Source organism: Trachypithecus francoisi, unplaced genomic scaffold (assembly GCF_009764315.1).
Source record: "Trachypithecus francoisi isolate TF-2019V2 unplaced genomic scaffold, Tfra_2.0 Lachesis_group2, whole genome shotgun sequence".
NCBI lineage: Eukaryota > Metazoa > Chordata > Mammalia > Primates > Cercopithecidae > Trachypithecus > Trachypithecus francoisi.
Genome location: NW_022681465.1, coordinates 35,170,831 through 35,189,632, shown reverse-complemented (window position 1 = coordinate 35,189,632; position 18,802 = coordinate 35,170,831).

Sequence of the window (18,802 nt, the reverse complement as noted above, 5' to 3'; positions counted from 1 at the left end):
AAGAATTATAGTTAAGATGTGTCAAACTACATTCAAGTAAAAAAGTTATTGTAGGAAAAGCCCAAAGTTGAAATTTGTTGGAGAAACAAGGGGTTTTGTGGTGGACTTGAGCACACATTTTGCAACTTGTCCGGAGGAGGCAAGATATAATACAGCCTTGGCAAGGCTAAGCATAGTTGAATGAAGACTGCTCATAAAAGGGTAGATAAAATTAAGTATGAGACTTATTAGAATCAAAAACTTTATTACTGTGGTAAATGTGGTACAAATATAAGTAGGATTTTTATTTCAAAAACATTAAAGAAAGCAATATTTTTTGGGTAATTATCACGGAAAGTGAATTTGTCAAGCATTATAGCCTTTAATTATTTCTTCTTTATGGAGTCTTGTGTTCAGAAGACATCTTTTGGTTGGGCACAGTTGCTCATGCCCGTAATCCCAGCACCTTGGGAGGCCAAGTCAGGCGAATCACTTGAGGTCAGGAGTTCAAGACCAGTCTGGTCAATATAGTGAAAACACGTCTCTACTAAAAATACAAAAATTAGCTGGGTTTAGCAGCCACCTGTAGTCCCAGCTACTTGGGAGTCTGAGACAGGAGAATTGCTTCAACCCAGGAGGCAGAGGTTGCAGTGAGCTGAGATCATGCCACTGCACTCCAGCCTGGGTGTCATAACAAGACTGTCTCTAAATAAATAAATAAATAAAGACGTCTGTTCCTCTTCATTTGTCTGAAGACCCCATAGGGTGCTTTGTTATTAGTGGTGTCTACTGAATGGGAATAGGTGGGATTTTCAATCCTGTGACCTACCACAACAAATTTCCCGGAATATTGAAAGAAGAAAAAGGGCTACCAAATGCAAACTCCATTCCAAACTTGGTTTTTGATACAAAATCATTATGTATTCTATTATTTTGTGAAGTCTATCCAAATCATATATGAGGCTTAGACAATATGAGAGTGGCTTACCTTTGAGATAACATGACATTTTATAAATGGATGTATGTGGAATCCTTGTCTGTGATGTTCTTATTAATAATGAGAGATGGTCGGCTGGTCGTGGTGGCTCATGCGTGTAATCTAAGCACTTTGGGAGGCCGAGGTGGGCAGATTACCTGAGGTCAGGAGTTTGAGACCAGCCTAGCCAACATGGTGAAATCTACTAAAAATACAAAAAAAAAAAATTAGCCAGGCATGGTGGCACATGCCTGTAATCCTAGCTACTAGGGAGACTGAGGCAGGAGAATTGCTTGAGCCCGGGAGATGGAGGTTGCAGTGAGCAGAGATCGTGCCACTGCACTCCAACCTGGCTGACAGAGCGAGACTCTGTCTCAAAAATAGTGACAATAATAATAATAATAAAATATGGTCAATATATGGTAATATTTATAAAGAAAAAGGCAGAAAGTATAATGTCAGTATGCTAGTTAAACAATTTTAAAAATGCAGATAAAACTTCAAAAGAAGTCCACTTCTCCAATGGAGACATTATTACGTTATAGAGTTTAGGAGATAGTTTAGGTTTATAAGCTCTAATCATTTTTTCGAAACTGACAAGGTATAATTATGTTTAAGTTCAATTCTTTAGGATTGAAATATGTATCCACACAGTGCTCATGAGGTACTACGTGCTTACTTATTAATTTCCTAAGAGGTTTAGAAGGTTTAAAGATGGGGTGGAAAAATTGTACACAGATACATATATATTTCTAGATAAACATATCATTCTAACTTTTCTATTTCTCCCACACAGGTGAGTTTTCATTCTCTCATTTTCAGTATTTAGAATTCAATGTTACAGTTTCAATCAACAAAGAGAACTATTAGAACTGAATGCAAATGAAATATTCTCTTCAAAGTTGTTTCCAACTTGTGCTGAGAAGCAATTAGAGGAAGCTTAAAGAAAGTACTTTCTTCCATATGCTTCTTTTCCAAAGCATTACTTTTTTTTTCATTGTGTATTTTGTTTTAGTATTTGAAAGGGTATTTTTGAAACAATTTCTCTGATATGAAAGAGAATTAACTACAGGCGATCATAATTGAGTAATATTTGTTTTATGTTTAATACTACAATCTGGGATATAAAATGTGTATAAGATAGAATGTTCTTTTCAAAGACTTTACAGTCTAACAGAGATCATAATATACTAACACATTATTTAGCTAAATAGCGTCATATAAATATTAATAGATGCAAAATAAATGAATTCAATATAGCATTACTTTGCTAGGCTGTAATACTAAAAGACATTGGTCATCTTTTGAAAAATAATTTAGAAAAGAATGTTTAAGAAAAAGTAAATTGAAAATGAATTTTCATTTAACTCAAAATGGATCATAAACCTAAATGTAAAACTTCTAGAGGAAAATGTAGGAGAAAAAGCCAAGAAACCTTGAATTTGGCAATGAATTTTTAGATACCACACAAAAAAGCAGAATCCATGAAAGAAAAAGTTAGTAAGTGGAAACTTCATTAAAATAAAGAATATAGACAGACAAAAAGAAACAAAACGTCTACTCTGTGAAAGATACTATTAAGAGACTTAAAAGCAAGCTATTGCCTGGGAGAAAATAGTTGCAAAATATATGTAAGATAAAGGACTTGTATCTAGAATATGCAAAGAAAACTTAAAACTCAACGAGAAAGGGGGAAAAAAAACTGATTAAAAATTGACCGAAAGATCTGAAAGACAATTCAACAAGGAGGATATACAGATGGCAAATTAGCATATGAAAAATTGCTTAACATTATTTGTCATTAGAGGATTACAAACTAAAACAATGAGATACCACTGTACACCAATTAGAATAGCTAAAATCAGCTCCCTTTCACCCACCTCCAAAAATAAAAAGAAATCAAAATAAAAACCGTATGATCCCAATTGCTCGCAAAGATGCAGAGCAATAGGAAACTCTCATTCATTGTTTGTTGGAATAAAAATTTATACAGTCATTTTGAAGACATTCGGTAATTTTCTTACAAAACTAAACATAGTCTTTTCATATGAACTCTCCATCATGTTCCTAGGTATTTACCAAAGTGACTAGAAAATTTATGTCCTACCAAAATCTGTCTATGTATGTTATTAGCATTATTTAAAATTTTCCCAAACTGGAAGCAAACAAAATGTTCTTCAATATTCAAATGGAGAAATAAGCTGTGATGCAACCATACAATGGATTTTTAGTCACTGATAAAAAGAAATGAACTGTGAAGCCACAAAAAGGCATGAATTAATCTTACATGCATATTTAACTGAAAAAAACCTGTTTTTCGTACTGTATAATTTCGATTCTGAAAAAGCGAAAACTATGGTAACTGAACAGTAAATTCTAGGGGTTTGAGGAATGGAGAAAGTGTTGATTGGGGGGACATAGGATTTATTTTAGGATGTAAAACCAACCTGTATGATACTGTAATTGTGATACAGGACACCATTTATTTGTACAATTCTTAGAATTTTACAGCACAAGGTATAAACCTTAATATATGCAAATTAAAGAAAAATTACTTATGAGTTCAGGAGTTCCTAGGATGGAATGCAGAATGTGACAACTAACTCTATTACCAATGTATAAAACAAGTTTATTCAAGAGGGGAGGGAAAAAGTGCTGACCAAAGTATCTTTGGAAATGAATAGAGTTTATAGGACTAAAGGAAAAAGCAATTGCCTATATGCACTGTATTTCATTTGATAAACTTCTCCTTCCTCTCCCCCCATGAGGATACAGGTGAACAATTCTGACACATACATACATGTATATCAGAATTGAACTATTAAGTACATGGATAGCAGATTATAGAAGTCAAGTTTCTCAGTATTGGAATGAGAAGTTACAAATGAGCAAGGAGAGGAAGATGGAATGACATTGCGGTAATGAATTAAAGCCTGAGACATCAGTATGATTTTAATTTTAGCTTACTAGGAATTCAAATGATTACACACAGAAATATTTACAGATATATGCATATCTACACATTATTATATTTCTTCCTCTGTCTGTTGAGAGAGTCCAGATGAAACACACCCAATGTTCATAACAGTCACAGCAATGAGCATGCCTAATGTCCACTTATTTGCTTCTAATATCATTTGATATGGTTTAACTCTGTCCCTACCCAAGTCTCATTTTGAATTGTAGTTCCCACAATTCCAATGTATTGTGGGAGGGAACTGATGGGAGGTAATTTAATCATGGAGGTGGGTCTTTCCCATGCTATTCTCAGGATAGCGAATAAGTCTCATGAGATCTGATGGTTTTATAAAGGGGAGTTTCCCTGCACAAGCTCTCTTTCTCTTGTCTGCCACCATGTGAGACGTGCCTTTCACTTTCTGCCATGATTGTGATGCCTCCTCAGCCACACACAACTGTGAGTCCATTACTTCTTTCTTTTGTAAATTGCCCAGTCTTGGATATGTCTTTATCAGCAGTGTGAAGATGGACTAATACATCGTTCTCTAACAAAAAGAATTATGACCCCTCAGAGAAATGGCTGATTCTAATACTAGGGCAAAATTATCTAAAATGGTGATGCACCTGGAGTATCTTGTAGTATCAGAAAATTAGAAAGTCCCATATCCCCATAACTCCAGTCTAATCTTAAGAAAAACATTAGACAAAACTTAATTTTGAGACATTCTACAAAATTACTGACTAATAATTCTCATAGGTGTTAAGATTTTCAAAAACAAGGAAACTATGAGAAACTATCACAGCCAATACAAACCCAAGGAGACATGAGGACTGCAGTAAATATGGTATCTTACATGATATATTTGAACAAAAAATAATGTCAGATTAAAAACTAAAGACATATGAATAAATATGCATTTTACTTAATAAAAATATATCAATATTGGTTTATGAAATATAACAACTCTACCATACTAAGGAAAATATTAATAATAGAGAAAATTGGTTTAGATTATATGGTAACTCTTTGTATTACTTTTGTAGTTTTTCTCAAAATCTAAAAGTGTTCTAAAAATGATTAAAAAATAGATATAGGAATAAAAGCAGAATGTAATATAATGAAGACAGACTAGAGAAAAGCTAATAAAAATTAACAGAGTTATAGTAGGAGTTTGACAACTGGTTCCTAATTAATGATTATATTTGGCAGAAAATGAAAAGGATATAACAAAATTAAGTAAGAAAATAAACCTTAGAATGGTTGATTTTCATTAATACACTTTAATTGTGCAAGAAGATATTTTGGCAGGTCTACCTTCCTTTCCAAAAACTCTATTATGTACTCCCCAGAATTTCTGCTGTAACAATTCATATATAAACATTGATGTTGCTTTTCTCAACTTCCTCATAATATATTGCTATAATCTAGGAGGGTTATTTTATCACAATACCCATGGAGATGAATTATGAGTAATGCTTTTAGTAAATTTACGGACACAGCAAAATCAGTAATTTTAAGTTAGGTAACAAATAAACAAGGCAATTAGCATTGTCATTATGCCCCAACTAATATAAAGTGATGACATAGAGTAGCAAGATTACCAGGCAGGGTATTAATTTAGTGTGTTTAAAGAAAATCTAACCAAAAACAAGATATTGATTGACAGACGAGAAGTAGCCACTCCCATGAAGAAATCTATTTTATTTCTTTGACAGGTTAATATCAATGATATATGTATAGGACACAACAATTGAAAGGCAAAATATTTTCTTGTTAAGAAACAGAAAAGGTACTGGATAGTTGTCAATGGTGATGAACAAGAAAATAGCATGGTATGGGATGAGGTTTGAGAGCATGGCATGGATCAGTATATATAGAGCTAGTAGGCCATGGTGAGAAACAGAGATTCAATTTTACTTTTAAAGAGGAGCCAGTAGAGGATTGCCTCGTAGATTATTTCATATTTTCCTTGTACTTATTTAACATGGTAAAGATTTTCTAATTTAAGCAAACATTTATCATTTTATATTCTAAAATTTGGGAGTAAGCAAGGATGTTCATTTGAAACACTATCATTAAAAACTATTCTGAATTTGTTCTATAATTATACACAGAAATTAGAGGAATAACTCAGAAAAATAAAATCAACATTTTATATACTGTTTGAAAGTTTATTTAGAATTAACTAAAGCTGAGTAAAGTGGCTGGTTTGACATAGCTGATTAACAACCAACTATTATAAAAATGTTTAGTTTTTTCAGGTATTAGCAAAATATAGAATTTATATTAGTTAAAATTTGAGTGGCAAATAATATTATAATAACTAGAATGACTCTAATATAAAATTCTGAAAATTCCATATGAGAAAATGACAATATTTCAGCATATATATACAATTTCAATAATCACAGAAAAGTAACATGCCTCTGGATGTGAAGAGTTTCAATGGATTTAAAATGTTTAAATTGTTTAATTTATAGATTAACAAAATGTCAGTCAAGGTATAGCATTTTAACTCTAATAAAATAATGCTGCCTTTTATTAGAAAGAACATAACTATGAAGATAACTTTTTGTGTTTGTTAAAGAAGCCAGGCTGTAGCTTTATCAGTAAAATCTGTACTTCAATTCTCATGGGATTATAAGAGTAGCTTTATTGAAACCATTTTACTTTATCTACTGGAAACTACACAAACACGAAGGATAGGACAATCTAAAAACAGTATTTCCAGCATTATAAAGAAGGAGAAATCCCAAATCACCTTGAGAGTGAGCGTTAGCAAGGCAACAAAATCCAGGAGAACCACACTGAAAATCCAGGCACGAGGTCCTGACAGTGCAATAGGAAAGAATGGAGAGTGCGGAAAGTCCTTGCATGGGAACAGCAGATCTTAGAAACACCCTATAAAATTCACTTTCAGAAACAGAGCTTCATTTGAGAAAGACCTACTAGGAGCAGAGATGAGAAGCAGCATTCAACCACTGAGGAAGAAGAGAGGCGGCTTGCAAAATCCTCAAGATGTTAGAGGTGGAAGATCTCAAAATACACCAGCAAATTGTATTTTCTAAATGTGAGTACATAATCTTAAAATATTGTATCTATTGTTAACTGATTCCAGTGAAAGGACTAGGAAATCTATAGTGAGCCATATAAAGCCTCTTGAGTGTCTTCATTGCAAGGGATCCAAAACAGTGAACTAAAAGGTAACCACAATGTCATCTGTAACCTAGTCTTGGAAGTAACACACCCTCATTTTCATCACATTATGTTCATTATAAACGAGGAGTAGAACAAGGCTACATCTTTTGGAAACAGGAGTGTCAGATAATTGGTAGAGATATTTTTAAACCACTATGTTACTTCTATCTATATCAGCTGTTTTTCCTACGTTTACAATTTGGTTATTCAGATATTTAGTTTGTTAAGGAAAAGCAGGAAAACTTTTTTTTTTCTCCACTTTCTTCATACCTTTTAGGATAATGAGTGGTTCCCAAGTATCCTCAAAGGTAATTGATTAATTTTTTCACAATCATTATAAATGCATAGAGTTTTGTATATTTGATGTTTTAACAAACTAGAGTAATTTTCTTTTTGACGTTCAATTGTGCCAAATTTTTTTCAGCAGAAACTTTTAAAAGTTGGTGCTGAATCCTTCTTCAAAATTAGCCTTTAACATAACTGCTTGGCTTTATAGTGTAATGAAATATTATTCATTCACCTGAAAGTTTGCCCCAAATAGAATAATTGACTGTTTCTCCAAGGATCCCTCATTGTTTTGAGAGACAAACGGCAAATATGGCTGTTTGATTTCTAGGAGTACTTATTATTATTGAGATAGGTAAACTTCTGGATATTTTCAGTAGAGAAATCTAAGGAATAATATATATGAGAAAATACATCATGAATTTATTTTGACACTTTGTACATAACTTTTTCAATTGTATATTTGCATTTCTGTTCACCTGCATTGACAATCATTCTTTATATGTATACATATGTTTATATTTTCAAAATACATGCTTCTATATTATTACTAACAACATTTATATTAAAAAACAGTTTAAGATTTTTGTGGCAGCTCTTTTGCCCTATTATTTTTAATAGCAAAAAAATGCAATCTGTCTTGCCCTCAACATAACACTAGATTTTAAAATTACTTCAGAGTATTTCCTTTGCACTTTAAACACTGAATTTATAGGCGGTGATCTTCTTCAGATAAATTTCATTTTAAATCGCTAGTGGTTCTTCTTTATTTAATTTAATCTTGTTTTATAATTATGCAAACTAATTATACAATACACACGTCAACTGATATTTAAAAACAACAGTTTCTTCTTCCCATTTCTATTTCCACTGAGCCATAAACACTTTCCCCAAAAATACCTAATTTATTTTTCCAGTTAGCAATTTTCAGTTTCATTTTGTAATATAGGCAAATATGCATACACATGTATGCTATACTCCTTAGAAAATGATATTAAATTATATATATTCTTGTCTTCACTTTTTATCATGTAATATATGCATCATGTTATATATCTTAAATATATACAATAAAATTTACTTGAAAAACTTATGTTAGAGTACACTGTGCGTAAGTAGGTAGACACAGCTTTTACTTTTTTCCTGTATTTACATAGTGCTTCATTGAATCTTTGTATAGAATATGGAGCCAACCTCTGGTTGCTAGGAGTACTGCTTGCTTCTTGAGGGTTGATACTTGATTTTGGATATTTTCAGTAGAAAAAAATGGGGAACAATAATTAAGAGAAATATTCTTAATTTTTTTTTTTTTTTTTTTTGGAGACAGAGTCTCACTCTATCACTCAGTCTAGAGTGCAGTGGCATGATCTCGGCTCACTGCAACCTCCACCTCCCGGGTTCAAGCAGTTCTCCTGCCTCAGTCTCCTGAGTAGCTTGGATTACAGGCTCGTGCCACCACCCCTGGCTAATTTTTGTAATTTTAGTAGAGACGGAGTTTCATCATGTTAGTCAGGCTAGTGTCGAACTCCTGACCTCATGATCTGCCCGCCTCGGCCTCCCAAAGTGCTGGGATTACAGGTGTGAGCCATTGTGCCTAGCTAAGAGAAATATTCTAATTCTGCCATATTGATGGAACTCTGGCTGTACATTATCTTTTATTATTATACATAGGGTTACAACGTCCACGTAATTTTAATAGTTTGCCAGTGCTTCCTTGGGAACTATCTTAAATGTGAGTTGTAGGATTAATGAGTGCACTAAATATAACTTTTCTGAATAGTGTCTCTCTTAGTTCGTTTGTGTTGCTATAAAGGGATAACTGAGGCTGGAAAATTTAGAAAGAAATGAGGTATATTTTGCTCATGTTTCTGCAGGCTGTACAAAAATCATGGTGCCAGCATCTGCTTCTGGTGGAAGCCTCAGATTGCTTCTATTCATGCAGAGGGTGAAACAGCGACCCTGTAGAGTGAACAGGCAACTTACAGAATGGGAGAAAAACTTTGCAATCTATCTATCTGACAAAGAGCTAATATCCGGAATTGACAAAGAACTTAAACAGATTTACAAGAAAAAAGCAAACAACACCATCAAAAAGTGGGTGAAGGATGTGAACAGACACTTCTCAAAAGAAGACATTTATGCAGCCAACAAACATACGAAAAAAACTCGTCATCACTGGTCATTAGAGAAATGCAAATCAAAACCACAATGAGATACCATCTCACGCCGGTTAGAATGGCCATCACTAAAAAGTCAGGAAGCAAGAGATGCTGGAGAGGATGTGGAGAAATTGGAACACTTTTACGCTGCTAGTGGGAGTGTGAATTAGTTCAACTATTGTGGAAGACAGTGTGGCGATTGCTCAAGGATCTAGAACTAGAAATACCATTTGACCCAGCAATCATATTACTGGGTATAAACCCAAAGGATCGTAAATCATTATACTGTAAAGACCCATGGACATGTATGTTTACTGAGGCACTGTTCACAATACCAAACACTTGGAACCAATCCAAATACCCATCAATGATAGACTGGATAAAGAAAATGTGGCACATATACACCATGGAATACTAGGCAGCCATAAAAAAGGATGAGCTCATGTCCTTTGCAGGGATATGGATGATGCTGGAAAACATTCTCAGCAAACTAACACAGGAACAGAAAACCAAACACTGCATGTTCTCACTCATAAGTGGGAGTTGAACAATAGGAACACACGGGCACAGGGAGGAGAGCATCACAGACTGGGGCCTGTTGGGGGATGTGGGGCTAAAGGAGGGATAGCATTTGGAGAAATACCTAATGTAAATGACGGGTTGATGTGTGCAACAAATCACCATGGCACATGTATACCTATGTAACAAACCTGCACGTTCTGCACAAGTACCCCAGAACTTAAAGTATAAATAATAATAATAATATAATAATAATAATAATAAAAGGGGGCCTGTGTTTGCAGAGATCAAACAGCCAGAAAGGAAGCCATGGGGGCTATGCCAGGCTCTTTTAAACAGTCAGCTCTCTTAAGAACTAATATAATGAGTGCTCATTCAAACCCCACCCCACAGATCAAAAACATTAATCTACTCAAGAGGGATCCACCCCCATGGTCAAACTATAGCCGTGCCAAATTCCCATCCACAGGTGTGATGATAATTTGCAACTTTACCAGAAATTATGAATCTGTTTTTAAACATGTATACCAACAAAACATGTTATCCAAATTCTGATATTTGCCAGCGTAGCAAGAAACACATGCTAATGCTGTCTCACATGCACATCTCTTACTACGAGTATCTGAGCATCTTTTCATGTCTTAAGGGGTATTTATATGTGTTCATCTAATCACTAGTTATTCAACTCTCTTTTCCACCTTGTTTTCGGTAGATTTGTTGGATTTTTCTCTTTTATGAATAATCATTATTAAGCTATATAACTTCCCCATATTTTCCCATTTTTAAATTGTTTTTTTCCCCTTTCATCATGTAAGTTATTTTTATTTTTGTATTGTCAAATGTGTCCTTTTTTTCTTTTTATTTCTAAATTTTAAGTTTATTAGAAAAGTTTTTCTCACTCTATGTTATAAAATATTGATTATTTTATTCTGGTACATCTATGATTTCATGTTTTATAATTAAATATATTATCCATATGGGTCGGATATAGTAAGATTCTTGGAAAATTCATTTTATTTTAAAAGATCATTAAAGATATGGAGTCGCATTAAATCTCCATACATATTTTAATATATTTCTAAATTCTCTTTTCTATTTCGTTGTTCTCTGCAATCATGGACTAATACTGCAATCTTTTTATTTGTAGAGATCTTTAAAATGTTTATTATTTGTTTGGGCTAGATAATAATTTTTGTTCTATTTTTTTCAGAATTTTCATAACTATTCTTTTTTTCACATTCTTCCAAATAATCTTTACATTCCTCCAAATAATTTCTGTAGCTCAAGGAAAATATTAGAGAGACTTTTATTAGGATACTGCTAAGAGTTTAATAACCCTAGGGAAAATTGGGAGCTGTTATGTTCACTAGTGTTATTCTAGGGCATAATTAATACAGCCTCCATTTGTTCATTTTTTTGTGTGTATTTTAGTAGCTTTCTGTTTGTTTTAGATTTTCTTTCATATCCATCAAGAATGTTCTCTTTTGGTTTATTTTCTAATATTTCTTTATTCATTCACTTATTTGCGATTACATATAGGTTTTTCCCTTCTATTATAACTTCACATTTTTATTGTTATGTACTATCTTTGCTTTTTGTTTCACATAATATGTCTCTTTACTACATTTTCTAATTATTTATATTGGCTTCTAACACTTATTTGTAAATAATCATGCATTTTAAATTTAGAGATGATTTTACTTTCTGAATTATAATTAATCTACCTTTACTTTTATCCCTAATCTGAGTACATTGTCTAACACTTTCAAAGCAATCTTAAATAGCAGTAAAAACATTGTGCATTCTTGTTTTGTTCCTCTCTTTTACAGGAATGTCTCAAGCTTACTTATATTAAGAAAAAAGCTGACTTCTGAACCGACATAAAACATCACCTACTGTTGAAAAGTGTTTTTAACTGAGTATTTTTTTTTAACACAAATGTATATTTAACTAACAAATTGGGTTTTCTATGTAAAGATATTTATATTTTTCTCTCCTGAATTTTGATACCATAATGAATCGGTTTTTTAGATTTCCTAATATTGAACTACTCTTCTTTTGTTGGAATAGATTTCACTTGGCCGTAGGTATTTCTTTTTAATATTGAGAAGGTAAGGTTCAAGTGTTAGATCATGACTTTCTGTCTTCAGTTACTCCAGGGGAAGGAGGGCAGCAGGAGGATTCTACTGTGGAAGAAAGAAGGTAGTTTATTTTATCTAATCTCTTTTGAATATATTAGTGATGCAGCTCTCCACATTCAAACTAATTTGTTTGTGGTAGCAGAAAAGTCCTTATCTTTAAAATGCTTTCACAGAATGTTCCTAACTGTCTAGCGTGCTATGGCAAGTAAGCCTGGAATAAATGGATTATTGTGATTTAGTTCACTGAAGAATATCACAAATTTTGCAACTATCTGATTCAAAGATGGAGATATTTGATGGCTGAGATACCTCACAACTTAAAATCTCATTTATCCATGGAACCCAGACCATGTTTCATCTAGAAAGAAAGGACATTATACAGCATCATGCTAAATGCCCCAAATCTCTCCCAGCTCTCTCTGTGTCTCTTGAATGATTGTGTCTTTAAAATTATTAGTGAAACTTGGTATTGAGTTACAGCTTTAATCATTTTATTCTCATTTGCTAACAATCTGATCATGTGTGTTATTACAGATTGATACTATGAGGATTGTTTTTAAGACCTATTATTCATAATATTAGGGTAAGGCACTTTTGGGGAGAATAAAAAAAAAAAGGAGGGTTGGAAAAAATCCCAAGATGATAACTTCATACTTGGATCTTGCTGAATCATCTTTAATATGAAGTGGGGAAAATTTTGAGCCACATTATAGTATATCAGTTTTACCAATGGAAATTGAAGGAAATGGACTTTGGATTGGAGGCAACTGGTTAATGAATTAATAGGGAGCACAGGCCAAAGGGAATTTAACAAAATTTTCTATTGACTTGCAGTTGCTTTCAGTATAGTAATATTCTTTCCTTTAGCATAAAAATTCAGAATTTTGTCAGAAGTTAGAAAACCATCCTTGAATCCAGTGGGATCTTTTGACTTTTCATATTTATACAAAGATTTTATATAGAAATATTTTCTTAAAATATTTTAAAATTGTCATGCCTTCTCAATTTTTCTCTTTCTTCAATCTTATTTTTCTCACCAGTTCTTGATTTATCCTCCACCTCTGTTATCTTACTCCTAATTTTTGTAATTTTATACATGTGCTACACTATTGTTAAAATTAATTTTATGTGATATTTCAAGCCAATAAATAAACTCTAAATGTTGAGCACTGCCTCCTTCAGCTTATTCACTGACTTTTTAAATTGGAAAAGTATCTGTTTTAGCTTTAGAAAATATGTGTGTGTGTTTGACGTTGTGTGGGTGGGGATGTTTCTTGGTTGTACCTAAACACCTAAATTCCTTAAGAATGTCGTTATTATTTATATAGATTTTTATCCGTCTTTTGAGAATTTTAATTTTGCTAGTATACCTTCTTATTATTAAAACTAAGTGACTACTGGTCTCTCTGACAATTAACTTTTTTGATTGGCTCATTGTGACTCAGTTCATCCGGTGGGGCAATTCTAAAGTGAAGGACTCTCATCTTGGCTCAGTCCTGGACTACTCGACTACTTACTAACTCAGTAACCTTGTTTATGTGGCTTTATCTCTATGTCAGATTTCTTATCTGTATTAAACAACAACAAAAAAAGATATACATTATGTGGCCGGGCGCGGTGGCTCAAGCCTGTAATCCCAGCACTTTGGGAGGCCGAGACGGGTGGATCGCGAGGTCAGGAGATCGAGACCAACCTAGCTAACACGGCGAAACCCCGTCTCTACTAAAAAAATACAAAAAACTAGCCGGGCGAGGTGGCGGGCGCCTGTAGTCCCAGCTACTTGGGAGGCTGAGGCAGGAGAATGGTGTAAACCCGGGAGGCGGAGCTTGCAGTGAGCTGAGATCCGGCCACTGCACTCCAACCTGGGCGACAGAGCGAGACTCGTCTCAAAAAAAAAAAAAAAAAAAAAAAAAAAAAAAAAAAAGATATACATTATGTAACTTTGTTGTTTTAAATATACATAGTAATTATATAACAGCGTATGGCACCTAGAAATTTTTTAATTTCATTAAAAGTGCAGATTAGTAGAAATGTTGACAAAATAAAATGAAAAAATACTATATTATTAAAAGTAAGTTATGCCTCTGACAAGATTGCAATTAATTCTAATTACTTTTTACTCCTGCAATGAATTTTCCACGTTTCCTATGAAGATATTTTACAATCACATAAAAGGCAAAAGAAAATAGTTGGTATTAAAACACAAATTCACCACTGTCCTATACATAGCCTGTTGTTACAAATACTATAATTGTATGCATATGAGAATTATTTCCTTATAAACATAAACCAATGTTGTTTATGTTTTTTTCTTTCAAACTTTTAGAAAGATTTAGGCATTACTAGTTATTTTGTATTCATATCTTTGAAATTACTTTGCCTGTGATTTTTAGGTAAGGGAAGATGTGCAGTCTCTGGCAGGTGAAAAATTCTTCAACTTTGTTGCACTTTTTTTAACCTCAAGACAAAATTATGGAGTCAGTTCAGTTTAAATCATATATTTAGATTATGGCTTAACAATGTTAAACTTTGGCAATCAGAAGAATAATTATGATTGAATATTTGTAAAATGAGTGAATGAAATTAGACAATGAAGAAATCACATGCTGAGACAACGATTAGGCACTGTTGCCTCTAAGACTTGCAGAATGCTCATCACCTCAGAGATTTAGAGCTATTTCACATGAGAAAACAGAAGTGGGGCTTTGTTATTTTGGTTTTATTTTTTTTTTTTTTAATTTTTTTAGCTTAGACTATAATATCATTAAAAATAGTAGTTTATGGAAGGTTTGGCCAATTTGACCATTTAATATGGAAATATTTTGGTTTTAAACATACATGAAGAAAAGTGAGGTTTCTGTCTTTCAGAAACCTTATGGGACCTTATGACTCTTAATGAAAACTGAATTTTATTTTTTTGATCATTTTTTTCCTTATTTTTAATTTTAAATTAATGGAAAAACTATATAGACTAACATTCCTGTGTTTACTTTAGCTTGAATAATGTAATTAATTAGAAGGATTATCAGTTCTCAATAGGCTTCATTAAAATTATTTTATACCATCTATTTACTATAAAACTACAAACATTTCTTTAATTATACTAAAATATAAGGCATGTATCAATGAAGGAATATTTTCATTTTAAACTTATTTTTATATTTTTATGCTGGAAAGAAATTAAACTTCTTCTGCTTCAAATGAATATAGACAACAGTATAAAAGATGTCATTTTGCCAAAGTTCATAAAATAAACCTTAAGAAGTATATAAGAGGAAACTCTGTAGACAGTGTGCTATTGTAACACAAATATGAAGCCATCTCTGGCAAATATTTTCATAGAAAAAAGTAGGAATGTAAATATTTTTGGTTTCTGGTAGCTTAAAACTTGGAAAATGTTTATCTGACAATTATAAAACAAAATGTTGCTCTACAGACATGATTAATCAAGTGTGATTAAAATGTCACTTTAATATCTGCAGTACTGAGTGTAAAAATCTGACCTTTTTTGTATATACTATGTGAAAAAACATCTAAAGACATTGCATTGATTCATCAACAGAAACACATTTCCAAGAGAACCCTGCCACCTTCTGTTCTTAATGTTTCCTACTATTTTCTTGCTTCAAAGTCAAATCAGTAGGATAAAATCACTAATTTAAATACATCATAGGAGTAATAGTTTAATCAAACACAAACAACAGCTTTACTCCTAGAGCACCAATAACCTTCATTTCTCTATATTTATTAATTTAGACACGCAGAATAATTTTTTTGATTAGCACATTTTTGTTTTTTTCAAAAAGTTCATATACGGATTTTACAGGATACTTTTTAGAGTTTGCATAAATATATCTTCCTCTTGTACTAAACTATTTCATATTTGGTTTTCATCTAATGTTTTGCTTTTATAGTACATGTAAGTTATGGCTGGAAGTAGAATTCTTGACACATAAAGCAAAAATTTCAGAAAACTCTATTAGTACAAACTTGGAATCCAAAATAAAAATTATATAAGATAGCAAATGATAAAATTTATTAGGATTGTTTAAAACAGAAACCTCCACGTACTCTTTTTTAAGTGCCAGGTGGCATATCTATTAACTTACTAAAACTTTTGTCTAAAAAATTACCTCAGGTCTGTACTCATGGGCACATTATTAAGGAAGAAATACTATAACATGAAGTGATATAAAATTACTCCTATAAAGTAAAACAAGACCCAAACCCATTCCTGCAAAGATATTCATACTCTTGTAATTTTTTGACATTGTGATTTTGATATTTGAAAAGAAATTATTAAAACTGATGTTGACAGTGTTAGACACTCAGCTACTATTCTCACGTTATTGTCCAGACTATACAATATAAAGTTAGATGCAGAACAAAAATAGTGTAACATACCAACTGTTTACTCTAGGATAAATGTAATACGGCTATTAACCCTTGATACACTCTGTGAAGTGTAATCCATATTTTTCTCAGAACGTATTTTATGTCATATAGGTTTTTCCTAAATATTTTGAAAATGACATAATTTGGAGGGCCGCTTTATCATAGGGACCAAGTACTGTATATTTTGCTCTCTGGCATTCTCTTTTTCTGAATATATAATACAAATAGGCATCTATTGACATTAATTGTATTTTTTACGGTATCTACACCATAATTGTGAATGTGTATGCTGCAATAATCTTCATGAATTGATTTCCTTACATGGTACTTTCTAGTTCCCACTCATTTGAAATGAAATGTTCTAAAGGACTCCTGAGAAATTAGTGTTGATGGAGACAAAAGAAGCCTGAAAGGGCTGTTGCATAGGTTAAACTTCATAATCATTGCTAGTTAAGACTTTTAATAAAACTCTTAATAGGCATCTAATATGGTTTGGATGTAGTTTTGAGGTAGAACAATAGGGAATTAGAGTAACTAAGGATTAAGGCAGGATTAAAGAAACCGCAGGTGCAGATAGTTCTAGGCAAGATTAGGCAGCGTACAGGCCACAGCCTTGCCTGTAGTAACAGAAGTTTCCACTTTAGCCTCTGATTGACTGCAGGCCAAGCCTCTAGCATCTGATTGGTCACAGGCCAATCCTTCATAGGGTATTACCATTTAGAGGCCTCTAAAGAGTACCTGGGGGCGCTGCCTAATTATTTTGACTTTATAAAAACCCTGGGGAGCATTGCATTAGAGAGGCTCTGGAGATGCTTGCTCGAGTCTGTTCCCACTCTGTGAACTGTGCTTTTGCTTCTTCCATAAATCTGTGCCTTCATCACCCTGTTTTTCTGTTGCTTGTCTTTCATTGCTTCTTCTTTTTGTTTGTGCATTTTGTTCAATTCTTTGTTCAACCCGCCCAGAACCTGAACAACTCCCAGTCAAGACCTTCTATCCGGTACTGCATTTTGGCAAGACAGCCAGGAGGTAAGCCCAAATTTTGGGACTTTATATTCTTTTTCTTATAGTTGGACATACAAATGTTTTCTGCCTGAGAAGATTGATTACATCTATGTAAATGTTTACATGTGCATATTCGTTAGTAGGCCAGCTCCACTCACTGTAGCATCCTGTTATAAAACAAGATACTGCCTTTTCAACTCATGACAGAGTCATGAGTTGAAAACTTTGAATCCTTGCATAAACTAATGTTTAATCTGAAAATGTTAAATAATGAAGTTAATTGGAAATGTCTTTCAAAATTATGTCTCCTTGAACCCTTTCAAAGCCTATTATCTAAATTTGTCCTTGATTATAGAGTCAAAAATCAGTTGCTAATGAATTGTGTATGATATATTACTGCTGGTTTCTGATTTATGATGTTTTTACATAGAGACTTTTTGACCTTACAGTTGTGCAAATGTAGTATGTATTAAGTAGAAGCCATACTCAAAATTTTGAATTTGGCCTTTTCCTGGGATTTTGTTATGTGGTACAGCACTGTCTTGTGGTCCTGGGCAGTGGCAGCAAACCACAGCTCACAGTTAGCCACACAATCACAAGGGTAAACAATCAGTACTGTACTGTACAGTATATTGTAGTCAACAAATTTTTGAGATATTCACCATTTTATTGTAAAATAGGCTGTGAGTTATATTATTTTGTACAACTCTAAGCTGATATTTAAGTATTCTGCATCTGTTTAAGGTAGGCTAAGCTAAGCTATAATCTTAGGTTAGGTGTATTAAATACATTTTATGTATTTTCAACTTAGGATGGGTTTTTGGGGACATAGCATCATAAGTCAAGGAGCATCTGTAGTTAAATATATATATATTTTGAATTTAGATGATGACAGAATAGTTACAGAATTTTTAAACCACAGTTTTCATCTAATGTAAAAGACAATTTCTTGGAAGGAAAATATACACCAGCAACTGATGAAAATTTACATGATAAAAATACAGAATATTACATAAGCTTATACAGCTAATCACTTCTTTCATACATGCTTATTATTATACTTATTTCTAAATACTCTAATTCAAAACTGAAATAAGTCCTTCAATTCCCATTATCTGTCTCCATGGAGACCATTAACTATATATTACTATTCATTTTTTCCTGCTGCATAGCTAGCCACAGATACTTT